We start from the raw sequence: 13,481 nt of genomic DNA on the forward strand, positions 1-13,481 counted from the left end.
GCAGAGAGTTCCAGAGATTCACCACTCTCTGTGTGAAAAAAGTTCCTCATCTCGGTTTTAAAGGATTTCCCCCTTATCCTTAAGCTGTGACCCCTTGTCCTGGACTTCCCCAACATCGGGAGCAATCTTCCTGCATCTAGCCTGTCCAACCCCTTAAGAATTTTATAAGTTTCTATAAGATCCCCCCTCAATCTCCTAAATTCTACAACAGTAATACAATGTTTAAGAAGGAACTGCAGATGTCGGAAAAATCATAGGTAGATAAAAATGCTGGAGAAATTCAGCGGGTGAGACAGCATCTATGGAGCGAAGGAATAGGTGACGTTTCGGGTCGAGACCCGAAACGTCACCTATTCCTTTGCTCCATAGATGCTGCCTCACCCGTTGAGTTTCCCCAGTATTTCTATCTACCAATAGTAATACATGGTCAGATTTGAACATCCCCTGCATATTTCTTCTTCTGCTTAATAAATGCAGCTGTGTACAAGAGATCCTCCACTTAAAATGTAAAACTATCTTGCACATGATGTGTCAAGGTCTGAGTTCCTGACCCCTCTTTAAATTCAGATACAATGATGGAGCTCAACAAGGCATAAACAATATTTCGAATTCACAAATAATTTTCACATTCACGTTGCAAGAAACTGCAATGCCAGTTTGGCCATTAGATGGCATTGGATCCAATCTTGTGTAGAATACGCAGCCAGTTCTTGTCTGTTCCTTGTGCAGAGTTAGCTTGAGAAAAGGTTGACGGTATCTTTGCTCGATGAACAAGAATACATTTTTCACTTGCTTGCAATTTAATTGCTTTGAGTCAAAAGACAGGAATGTAATAATAATAATAATGGATGGGATTTATATAGCGCCTTTCTAATACTCAAGGCGCTTTACATCGCATTATCCATTCACTCCTCAGTCACACTCGGTGGTGGTAAGCTACTTCTGTAGCCACAGCTGCCCTGGGGCAGACTGACGGAAGCGTGGCTGCCAATCTGCGCCTACGGCCCCTCCGACCACCACCAATCACTCACACACATTCACACACAGGCAAAGGTGGGTGAAGTGTCTTGCCCAAGGACACAACGACAGTATGCACTCCAAGCAGGATTCGAACCGGCCACCTTCCGGTCGCCAGCCGAACACTTAGCCCATGTACATTGCAAGGGGCAGAATAGATCGTGTAGAAAGGTGCAGATCATGCGAGAGTTGAGACACAGAGATACAGTCAGAGACACAGTCACAGGGACAGAGTTACAGAGACAGAGAGACACAGAGACGGAGACACACACACAGAGTTACAATCAGAGATACAGACACACAGTCAAAGTCACAGTCACAGTCACAGAGACGCAGAGCCACACAGCACAGAAACAGACCTGTAAATAACTCGTTCTAAGCTTCCCCCCAGTCTATTTTCAGTGAAAAATCACTGAATCAAGCACTTGTGCATCTAAACTTTATTTTGACAAAACGCAATTACAGCTCAACTACTGTACCTAACCACCACGGGTTCGATCCTCGTATCTGCCTGTTCAAGCCCTCTTGGCCTCGCTTTAACCGAGGCACTCCAGAAGGTCACGCAGTCCTAAGCGCTCTCCCAGAAGATCGACACAGGACTTCGTGGCAGCGGACTTTTATATGTCCCTGGACCTCGAGGGGCCGAACCACACGGGGATGGTCTCTTTACAATCCAATTACAGATATCGATTAACCCCGTACATGACAGACATTTCCCTAACCCAATAATACAGTGGCTAATATATTGTATTCAAACAGTGTTTCGCAGAGAACACGAACATCGCAACATGTGCCCTGATATGCAAGAAACCCAGACAAGGCTCAATACTTAATCCAATCAACATCCAGCAAAGTAAAGCTTTGCAACATTATGTACAAGCTGTATGTCTGGTTTGCATTTATCCAATCCATTCTATGCATTTTGCACCTAATTGTCAGGGTCTGCAGATGTTCCCACTCTCTTCCTGCAGCTCTGATCTAGGCTCCAGACAAACTTGCACCATTCTGCAGCTTGTCCCATTTCTACAGAAAACACTTTTAAAAGCAGCCCAGAAGCCTTTATTCAATGTTAGGGTCCTAGCCTCTTCAATTTGGCCAGGATTAACAGGCCCTTTGGTTCAACTAGGTTGGGAGGTCATGTTGTACTTGTATAAGACATTGGTGAGGCTGTATTTAGAATATTGTGTTCAGTTCTGCACACCATGTTATAGGACATGTGTTGTCAAGCTGGAAAGGGCACAGAGAAGATTCGCAGGATTAGTAGGTATGAGCTATAGGGAGAGGTTGAATAAGCTGGGAATCTATTCCTTGGAGCGCAGGAGGATGAGGGGTGATCTTGTAGAAGTGTACAAAATCACGAGAGGAAGAGATCGGGTAGATGCACAGAGTCTCTTGCCCGGTGTAGGTGAATCGAGGACCAGAGGACATAGGTTTATGATGAAGATGGAACGAGTTTCCAGAGGAAGTAGTTGAGACAACGTTTAAGAAACAGTTAGACAGGTACATGGATAGGACTGGTTTGGAGGAATATGGAGCAAATGCAGGCAGGTGGGACTAGTGTAAATGGGACATGTTGGCAGGAATGGCTGACGTTTTGGATCGAGACCCTTCTTCAGACTGATTGTGGATTAGGGGGACTTGATGGACCTGATAGGCTGGGCTTTTAGTTTTTTTTTGTTTTCATTTTTTAGATACACGACAGAAACAGGCCCTTCGGCCCATTGAGTCCACACCGACCAGCGATCCCCACACATTAACGCTATCTTACACACACAGGGGCCAACTTACAATGATACCAAGTCAATTAACCTCCAAACCTGCACATCCATTCCTTGGAAGAGATTGATTAAAAAAATTCTGGATGTGCATTTGACAGCAAACCATGTATTTAAAGTGATTGTGGGGCAGACTATGGGATCACAACTTGTGTTGTGACACTCAGAAAAAGTGTAACATCTGCATATTTTACATCACAGAACAGAGAGAGGGGACAATGTTTCATTTGGAACAATGGAAATTAAATTATTGATGGCCTTGGTAACCACCCAAATAGCGCATGCCTTCTCATGCTGAATTGATGCATTGCTGGAGGCGTCGAGCTAGAGAATTCTCACAGCCGCGTTTGGAGAGAAAAACATTTTAATCTTTACGATTATGAAGGACAAGCAATGGAGCAAAAAATGTTTTTCAAGACAAAGAAAGAAAATATACGCTTTGTTTTCCTGTGATTCATTCCCCCGTATTCCTGTAATAATTAAAGGTTAATCTTGAACTCTTGGAGATTCCAGGACAATCCTGATGGATTGGGCATCACTGTGGCGCAGCGGTAGAGTTAGTACCTCAGAGACCCGGGTTCGATCCTGTCTACGGGTGCTGTCTGTACGGAGTTTGTACGTTCTCCCCGTGACCTCTGGGATCTCTGGTTTCCTCCCACACTCCAAAGATGCACAGCTTTGTAAGGTAATTGGCTTGGTATAAATGTAAATTGTCCCTAGTGTGTGTATGATAGTATTAATGTGTGAGGATCGCTGGTCGGTGCGGATTCGGTGGGCCGAAGGGCCTGTTTCTGTGCTGTATCTCTAAACTAAATGACTATGCTGCTGCATGTAAGAATTTCATTGTTCCTTTTCGGGACATAGGACAATAACACACTCTTGAATCTCTTGAGGTACTCTCTTGAGTATTGTGAGCATTTTTGGGCCCCATATCTGAGGAAGGATGTGCTGGTGTTGGACAGGGTCTAGATGAGGCTTACAAGAACGATCCCAGGAATGATTGGGTTCACAATGTTTTATGTTTTATGTGTCATTCTTAATTGTTTACTGTGTGTCGTGTTGTTATTTGCGAGCGGAGCACCAAGGCAAATTCCTTGTCTGTGTACATACTTGGCATATAAACTCATTCATTCATTCATTCATTCATTCATTCATTCATTCATTCATTCAGTCATTCATTCATTCATTCATTCATTCATTCATTCATTCATTCATTCATTCATTCATTCATTCATATGATGAGCGTTTGACTGCACTTGGTTTGTACTCGCTGGAGTTCAGAAGGATGAGGGGACACTTAATTGAAGGATGGAGTAGACATGAAGAGGATGTTTGCACTAGTGGGAGAGTCAAGGACCAGAGGAATTTCTAGGACCTAAAAGGAATTTCTTTAGTCAGAGGGTGGTGAATCTGTGGAATTCATTGCCACAGAAGGCTGTGGAGGCCAAGTCAGTGGATATTTTTAAGGCGGAGATTGACAGATTCTTGATCAGTACGGGTGTCAGGGGTTACGGGGAGAAGGCAGGAGAATGGGGTTGAGAGGGAGAGCTAGATCAGCCATGATCGAATGGCAGAAGAGACTTGATGGGCCAAATGGCCTAATTCTGCTTCTACAACTTATGAACATGAACTTTTGAAAGCGTAGGTGCTGGATCCGATCACGAGACGATGAGTTTGCGCAATTATGTTGCCATGGCAACTCTACCAGTGGTCAGTTATTGAAGTGAAATCACGATGTCGCAGTTACAGAAGATGTTTAAAAGTATATATCGTAAGTCTATTCTTTCACCAACTTGTTCACACAGAGTACAAACCTCTATGTGGAAGAAAGAACTGCAGATGCTGGTTTAAATCGAAGGCAGACTCAAAATGCTGGAGTAACTCAGAGGGTGAGGCACAGGAGCGGACTGGGCCTAAAAATATTGGTTGCCAGGAGACAAAGGGGGGCCCACTTGCCATCGGGCAAGCTGACACCCTGGCCAGTCCGCCACTGGTGAGGCAGCATCTCTGGATAGAAGGAATGGGCGACGTTTTGGGTCGACTCCTCCTCTCCAGAGATGCTGCCTCACCCGCTGAGTTACTCCAGCATTTTGTGTCTACCTTCGAGTGCAAAATTGGTGTGACCTATGAGCAATAAATTAATGGACTGATAATTACACCTCTGACATTTGTGCTCGTAAATTCAGCCCTGCTCGACAATTGTTAAAGTTACTCCATTACTGGGTTTAATTTTACTTTGGAAATCAATGTGAAATACTCAGACAATGTACAGTCGTAATTAAGATCTTGATGACTTACATTATTGTGATTAATGCATCTGTAAATTAGATTTCGATGCAGTGTGTACTGAGTGTTCACAACTGCATGTAATTAGTTTTTTCATGCATACTGATTTAGAAAAGTGTATCTGACCAATAGTTTCAAATGAGCAAGCTTTGCTTGCTGTGCCTGCATACTAACCTTCTGTGGTTATGGTATGGCATTCTCATCTCAGCCATCACTTGTATTGAATATATATACCTTTTATGTAACAATTACCTGCCTTTCTGTTTAGTTTAGTTTAGTTTGGAGATACAGCGCAGAAACAGGCCCTTCGGCCCACCGAGTCCGCGCCGACCAGCGATCCCCGCACACTAACACTACCTGACACATACTAGGGACAGTTTTACATTTATAACCAATCCAATGAGGCCAGTTCATTGGCTATATTTAAGAGGGAGTTAGATGTGGCCCTTGTGGCTAAAGGGATCAGGGGGTATGGAGAGAAGGCAGGTACAGGATACTGAGTTGGATGATCAGCCATGATCATATTGAATGGCGGTGTAGGCTCGAAGGGCCGAATGGCCTACTCCTGCACCTATTTTCTATGTTTCTATGAACCTACAAACCTGTGCGTCTTTTGAGTGTGGGAGGAAACCAACGATCTCGGAGAAGACCCACGCAGGTCACAATAGACAATAGGTGCAGGAGTAGGCCATTTAGCCCTTCGAGCCTGCACCGCCATTCAGTATGATCATGGCTGATCATCCCCAATCAGTACCCGTTCCTGCCTTCTCCCCATATCCCCTGACTCTGCTATTTTAAGAGCCCTATCACGCAGGGGAGAACGTACAAACTCCGTACAGATCCCGTAGTCGGGATCGAACCCGGGTCTCTGGCGCTATAAGGCCCTAGCTCTAATGTTACGCCATCGTGCTGCCCAGTTCTTAAAGCCAAATTAATAACCTGCATGTCCCCTTATTGTACTCTTTCTGTTGGAGTGCTATTGTCCACCCTGTGAACTGGAATAGGTTAACATATGATGACCCCAGGAATGAATGGGTCAACATATGATGATCCCAGGCAGCTGAGTTACTCCAGCATTTTGTGTCTATCTTCAGTTTAAACCAGCATCTGCACTTCCTTCCTACTGCAGCATTGAAGTCGCCTCTTTCAATCTGTTCTGGTGTCTGATATGAAATGATGCTTGTGTCCTGGTCGTGATGCTTTTATTTTTAGCCTGGCTTGGAGTGGGTGAGGAATTGGAGGCAGAACAGGCTCTACGTGGGTTGACAGCAGCTGAGCTCTTCAAAAGATGATCCTGCATTTTGCCCATCATCCTCTCAATCAGAACAAAAAAACAGCCCTTCCATTTTGTAACTAAAAATAGGCTTGAGTCATGCAGTCAATTTGGTGAGCAGCCAAGGTGTGGAGAGAAATCCTTGGTCTGTCTGATCCACATATTTGATCAAATTTATGCATCATACACCGTGAAGTGATTGGCAATGTTGCAGTTGTCCTTGGATTTCAACTGCAATTCCCAGTTCATGCTCATTAACCCATTAAGGGCGGCACGGTAGAGTTGCTGCCTCACAGCGCCAGAGACCCGGGTTCGATCCTGACCATGGGTGCTGTCTGTACGGAGTTTGTACGTTCTCCCCGTAACCTGCATGGATTTCTCTGAGAACTTCCGGTTTCCTCCCACACTCCGAAGACGTACTAGTTTGTAGGTTAATTGGCTTTTGTAAAAAAACGTTAAAAAATTGTCCCTAGTGTGTGTAGGGAAGTGTTAGTGTGCGGGGATCGCTGGTCGGCGCAGACTCGGTGGGCCGAAGAGCCTGTTTCAGCGCTGTATCTCTAAACTAAACTAAACCAAACCAGCGATCCTTTCTGGGAATTGTGGACGTACGCGATGGGAGAAGGGAGTTGGGCTTTTTGACCACGTTTCCTGTAATCAGACAGTCTGCTGATCTTCACTGTCTAGACTCGAGCCCAACACTAATCTGCAGATAATTTAGCCAGAGGGAGGTGAATCTTAGTTGAGTTTAGTTTATTGTCACATGTACCGAGGTACAGTGAAAAGCGATTGTCGAGTGCCAATCAGTCAGCGGAAAGACAATACATGATTACAATTGAGCCGTTCACAATGTGTAGATACATGGTGAGGGAATAACATTTAGGGCAAGGTAAAGCCTGATCAAGGATAGTCTGAGGGTCACCAATGAGGTCGATAGTAATTCAGGACTGCTCTCAGGTTGTGGTGGGATGATCCAGTTGCCTGATAACAGCTGGGAAGAAACTGTCCCTGAATTTGGAGGTGTGCGTTTTCACACTTCTGTGGGAATTCCTTGCCGCAGGCAGCTGTGGAGGCCAAGACATTTGGGTATTTCTAAGGCGGAGATTGATAGGTACTTGATTAGGGCGGGGGTCAAAGGTTATGGGGAAAAGGCAAGTTTCCACACACACTACAAACACATACAGGTTTGTAAGTTAATGTGCTTCGGGAAAAATTGTTAAAAAATGGCGTGTAACCTCATGGCATGTACGGGGTGATTGCTGGTTGGCACAGACTACGTGGGCAGAAGCGCCTGTTTCCACGCTGTATCTCTTAAGACTTTCTCAAGAGAGATGTTGCCTGACCCGCTAAGTTACTCCAGCACCATGTGTTTATCTGAACTAAACGAAATGTGTGCTGTAGAAATCTGGAAGAGGGAAGGAGAGATAAGCATGGCAGGATAATCGGACACAGGCAGGCGTGAAATGTGCCCCGATAACATGCAGGCAGGATCCTTCTGTCGGGAACATTTGTCACTTTTCGGTACATTGAGTATTTGGCCTTGTCGTGATGCCCCCAGTTGGTTGAACAGGAGCCAGGGAGAGGAACATCATCACAGATGAAGGAAAAGCATCAGAGTCTGATGCCAACATCAACGAAGGATTAGCCATGGGAACACGGAACGAATCTCAGTCTCATTTGCATTCTTTGGTGTCTATTCCCTTTCTACGATATGAAACGATAGAACTTTATTCATCCCAGGAGGGAAATTGGTCTGCCAACTGTCACAAAACACAAGACACATGAAACGTGAAATTTAAAGTGACGAGTGGAAAGTCCTGGATTGGGGATGTGCAAAGATTGGGGAGGAGGGTGGGGGGAGGGGAGTCAGTCTACCCCACGACAGAAGGGGGAGGGGTTGTACAGTTTGATAGCCACAGGGAAGAAGGATCTCCTGTGGCGTTCTGTGCTGCATCTTGGTGGAACCAGTCTGTTGCTGAAGGTGCTCCTCAGGTTGACCAGTGTGTCATGGAGGGGGTGAGCTGTATTGTCCAAGATGCTCCGCAGTTTGAGGGGCATCCTCCCCTCCAAGACCACTCCCATGAATCCAACTGCACCCCCTGGATGGAGCCAGCCTTGTTTAGCCTTGATGAGTTGTTTAAGAAGGAACTGCCGATGCTGGAAAAATCGAAGATAGACAAAAATGCTGGAGAAACTCAGCGGGTGAGGCAGCATCTATGGAGCGAAGGAATAGGATGAGTAATGAGCTTGTTGATCCTGTTGGCGTCTGCGGCCTTCCCCCTGCTGCCCCAGCGCACGGCAGCGAAGAAGATGGCACTGGCCACCACCGATTGGTAGAACATCTCCGGCATCTTACGATGGCATCTTATCATGTATCTGTACACAGTGGACGGCTTGATGATAATCATGTTCTGTAATCATCAACTAAACTGTTGAGTAGCTGACCACAACTCCAGGTCAGTCCTAACTACTATCTACCTCATTGGTGACCCACAGACTATCTTTGATTGGACTTTACTGGCTGCAGGCCCTGTGGACGATAACATCGTGAGCTCGCGGGTCCCTGGTGGGAGACCGCTTTTCGGAGCTCCCGCAACGGCAACTTCTCCCGCCCGAATCGCGGGGTTAAAAACGACCCGGATCGGGGCCTTACATCACCCGGCGCGGCTTTAATGGCCGCGGGACATGCCATCGCCCGCCGGGCGGCACCAACATCAAGACCCGGAGCAGGGCCTTACATCGCCCGGCGTGGCCTTAATGGCCGCGGGACTTGCCATCGCCCGCCGGGCGGCACCAACGTCAAGACCCGGAGCAGGGCCTTACATCACACGGCACGGCTTTAACGGCCGCGGAACTTGCCACCGCCCGCCGGGGGCTTTAACATCGGGAGAAGAATAAAGAACAGGGGAGAGACAAGACTTTGCCTTCCATCACAGTGAGGGAGTGTTTGGAGATTCACTGCGATGGATGTTGATGTTAATTGTGTGTCTTGGTTTTTTTTGTCTTGTTTGTATGACTGCAGAAACGTAATTTCGTTTGAACTTAGGTTCAAATGACAATAAACGTTATTCTATTATTCTATTCTTTACCTTGCACTAAACGTTATTCCCTTTATCATGTATCTGTACACTGTAAATGGCTCGATTGTAATCATGTATCGTCTTCCCACTGACTGGTTAGCACGCAACAAAAGCTTTTCACTGTACCTCGGTAAATTAAACTAAACTAAACTCAATTAAACTAAACTAAACTCAATTAAACTAAACTAAATTAAAATGGGTGGAAAAACCGGGCGATCCTGCCTCACCAACCGTAAAGGTGTTGTTCCGTTAATGTTAACGTCTGGGCTCTCAATGGCAGCAAGACAAAGGAGATACCTCGGTACACGTGATGATTCTAACTGAACTAAGCTGAACTACACATTAGATAGACAGAAATGCAGGAGTCACTCAGCGGGACAGGCAGCATCTCAGGAGAGAAGGAGTGGGTGACGTTTCGGGTTGAGACCAGTGTATCTCACTGGTGTTAACGGTTGTGGCTTTCATTTCCACTTTGGAACTAGTCCAGTTTGCAGTTTTGGCACAGCGTACGCTGTGTCAGGAGATTTTTTTTCCCTCTCCTTCAAGAGAACGCGCGAGCCAAGGTTCAATCCAGCTGTGCCCCTGAGCAATATTCATCCTCCAGAGAGAACCTGAAATCCAATGAAGTGAAGATGATTGTTCCATTGTTGTGCGTGTGATGGATCGTTCTACAGCCACATTCATCGCTATGCTTACTGACAGAATGAAGGTGACCGGACATTCAGCATCGGACGGTGAGTCAAGCACTGGGCCATGCTAAAGATAGGCAGGCCGTTCTTTCAATGCAAGGTCTAACTTTAACTCAGCCTCTTAAATTCTGGAATAGCGTATCAGAAAGGGAGACCCTCTGTATGGAGAGAACAGAGATAACACAGTGAGGAGTGGTCTAGTGAGACCACACCTGGAGTATTGTGTGCAGTTTTGGTCCCCTAATTTGAGGAAGGACATTCTTGCTATTGAGGGAGTGCAGCGTAGGTTTACAAGGTTAATTCCCGGGATGGCGGGACTGTCATATGCTGAGAGAATGGAGCAGCTGTTCTTGTACACTCTGGAGTTTAGAAGGATGAGAGGAGATATCTCATTGAAACATATAAGATTGCTAAGGGGTAGGCACACTAGAGGTAGGAAACATGTTCCCGATGTTGGGGGTAGTCCAGAACCAGGGGCCACAGTTTAAGAATAAGGAGTAAGCCATTTAGAACGGAGACGAGGAAACACTTTTTCTCACAGAGAGTGGTGAGTTTGTGGAATTCTCTGCCTCAGAGGCCGGTGGAGGCAGGTTCTCTGGATGCTTTCAAGAGAGAGCCAGATAGGGCTCTTAAAAATATCGTCGTCAGGGGATATGGGGAGAAGGCAGGAACGGGGTACTGATTGGGAATGATCAGCCGTGATCACATTGAATGGCGGTGCTGGCTCGAAGGGCCAAATGGCCTACTTCTGCACCTATTGTCTATACCTCTTCAGGTCAATTGCCCTTCATCTAGGGTGGCCCAGTGATACAGTGGTATAGTTGCTGATTTACAGCATGAGAAATCCCGGTTCAATCCTGACGATGGGCGCTCCCTGTACGTTCTCCCCATGACGGCGTGGATTTTCTCCAGGTGCTCCGGATTCCTCCCATACTCCAAAGACGTGCAGGCTTATCGGCTAATTGGCTCGGATAAAAAATTGTAAAAATTGTCCCTTGTGTGTGTAGGATTGTGTTAGTGTGCAGTGATCGCTGGTCGGCACGGACTCGGTGGGCCGAAGGGCCTGTTTCCGCACTGTATCTCTAGACTTTAGATATACAGTGCGGAAACAGGCCCTTCGGCCCACTGAGTCTGCACCGACCAGCGATCCCCGCACACTAGCACTATCCTACACACACTAGGGGCAATTTACAATTTCTACTGAAGCCAATTTAACCTACAAACCTGCACGTGTTTGGAGTGTGGGAGGAAGCCGGGGCACCTGGAGAAGACCCACGCGGTCACGGGGAGAACGTACAAACTCCGTACCGACAGCGCCCGTAGTCAGGGTGGAACCCGGGTCTCTGGCGCTGTGAGGCAGCAACTCTACCGCTGTGCCACCGTGTGTCTTAAGTATGAAGTCTAAGTGCAAAAGGCACAAGTTCAGGACTTACAGCTTTGTGGTGGGGGGGGGGGAGATGACAGTGACACCCGGTGAACTCAGATTGAAACAAAACACACCGAGCCGGTCTGGTGCAGGCGAACAGGATTCATCAGCGGACACTGTCTGGAGTTGCAGTAGTTTAGTTGGATGGATGACTCTTTGTCTGACTGATGTGCTGATGCAGCAAACAAAGTGAATCATCTAAACTGCAAGCTTCAACTTAATTCATGCATTCTGCTAGCTATTTATTACTGTAGGACTGCAACGTAAATCCACATCCTTCATCATCCCGGCCAGTGGTATGAAAATCATGTTTCCTAGTTGATTATTGGGATGCGAATGGGGAGAGCGAAAGGGAATTTAATAAATCACTTCGACAGACACAAATTGCCGGTGTAACTCAGCGGGACAGGCAGCGTCTCTGGAGAGAAGGATCGGGTGACGTTTCAGGTCGAGATCTTTCCTCAGACTGTTCAGTTCAGTCTGAAAAAGGGTCTCGACCCGAAACGTCACCCGTTCCTTCTCTCCAGAGATGCTGCCTGTCCCGCTGAGTTACTCCAGCATTTTGTGCCTATGTTCTGTTTAAACCGGCATCTGCAGTTCCTTCCTACACGTAATAAATCATTCTTCTTGGCATAAAAATAATTTTTCTTTCCAAAACCTGCCCCGCTTAGGCGATTTTTGGGCGACTACAGGCGACTTCCGAAAAGTTTTCAACATGTTGAAAAATGTTTGGCGACAGTGGCGACAATTTTTGCTGTCGTAGGTTGTCTAAGTGCTGTCGTAGGTGAATTCCATTTAAACTTGTCCCTGGCTGTCGCCTTAAGAGTCCTCTAAGTGGGACAGGCCCTTAGCAGACACTTCCAAACGATTAGATTAAATTATATATTTTCTCAGAATCTTCGTCATAGCGTGACCTTACAGTGTAGGTGTCATCTTCCTTATCATTGCTGCTTTCATTTTATTTATTTAAGTTGCCGGGCAGCAGTAGCGTTGCCGCCTTAAAGCGCAAACGACCCGGGTTCGATCCAGACACTGTGTGCTGTCTGTACGGAGTTTGTACGTTCGCCCAGTGACTTTTCTCCGGCTGCTCCGGTTTCGTTCCACACTCCAAAGACTTGCAGGTTTGTAAATTGGGGTAAAATTGTAAATTGTCCCTCGTAAGTGTAGGATAGTGTTAGTGTGCGGGGAGATCGCTGGCCGGCGTTACATTATCAATGGCTATCAATCTTCATCATTAAAACTGCTGTTCTATTTGATGCAGCTGTCCACATGAGTTAGACAATGACCAATGATAGCTTTCATTCATTCAAAATCAAGATGTTACACTCCCTATTCTAAATCAGATGGAGTAAGAAGAAACTGCAGATGCTGGATTAAACTGAAGATAGACACAAAAACCTGGAGTAACTCAGCGGGACAGAGAAGCATCTCTGAAGAAGGGTCTCGACCTGAAACGTCACCCATTCCCTCTCTCCAGAGATGCTGCCTGTCCCGCTGAGTTACTCCAGCATTTTGTGTCTGTCTTCAGTTTGAAGATGAGTTCTGACCCGAAACATCGCCTATCCATGTTCTCCTGACCCGCTGAGTTACTGCTGTGCTCTGTGCCTTCCTTCATATTTCCAATGCTGCTGTTTGCATTGCTTTTAAGAATTGGGATCCTGAGAAGGTTCATTAAAGTCCTTAATTAACAGGAGCAGAATTAGGCCGTTCGGCCCATCAAGTCTACTCCACCATTCAATTATGGCTGATCTGTCTCTCCCTCCCAACCCCATTCTACTGCCTTCTTCCCAGAGCCCCTGACACCCGCACTAATCAAGAATATATCTATCTCTGCCTAAAAAATAAGGTTTAAGAACTGAAATTAAATGACAATCAAATTATTGACCCAGGTTATATATTTCTGAATTCTCTGCAAAGTAATCTCAATCAGTTAAAATT

At 46.2% G+C, this 13,481-nt stretch overlaps 1 protein-coding gene across 1 annotated transcript in view; it reads left to right on the plus strand.

Annotated features, from left to right (window-relative positions):
* brinp1 (BMP/retinoic acid inducible neural specific 1) overlaps positions 1–13,481 on the plus strand; it is a 195,358-nt gene that overhangs the window by 68,188 nt on the left and 113,689 nt on the right. The gene's annotated exons all lie outside the window — the stretch shown is intronic.

Source organism: Amblyraja radiata, chromosome 32 (assembly GCF_010909765.2).
Source record: "Amblyraja radiata isolate CabotCenter1 chromosome 32, sAmbRad1.1.pri, whole genome shotgun sequence".
In the NCBI taxonomy this organism is placed as follows: Eukaryota; Metazoa; Chordata; class Chondrichthyes; order Rajiformes; family Rajidae; genus Amblyraja; species Amblyraja radiata.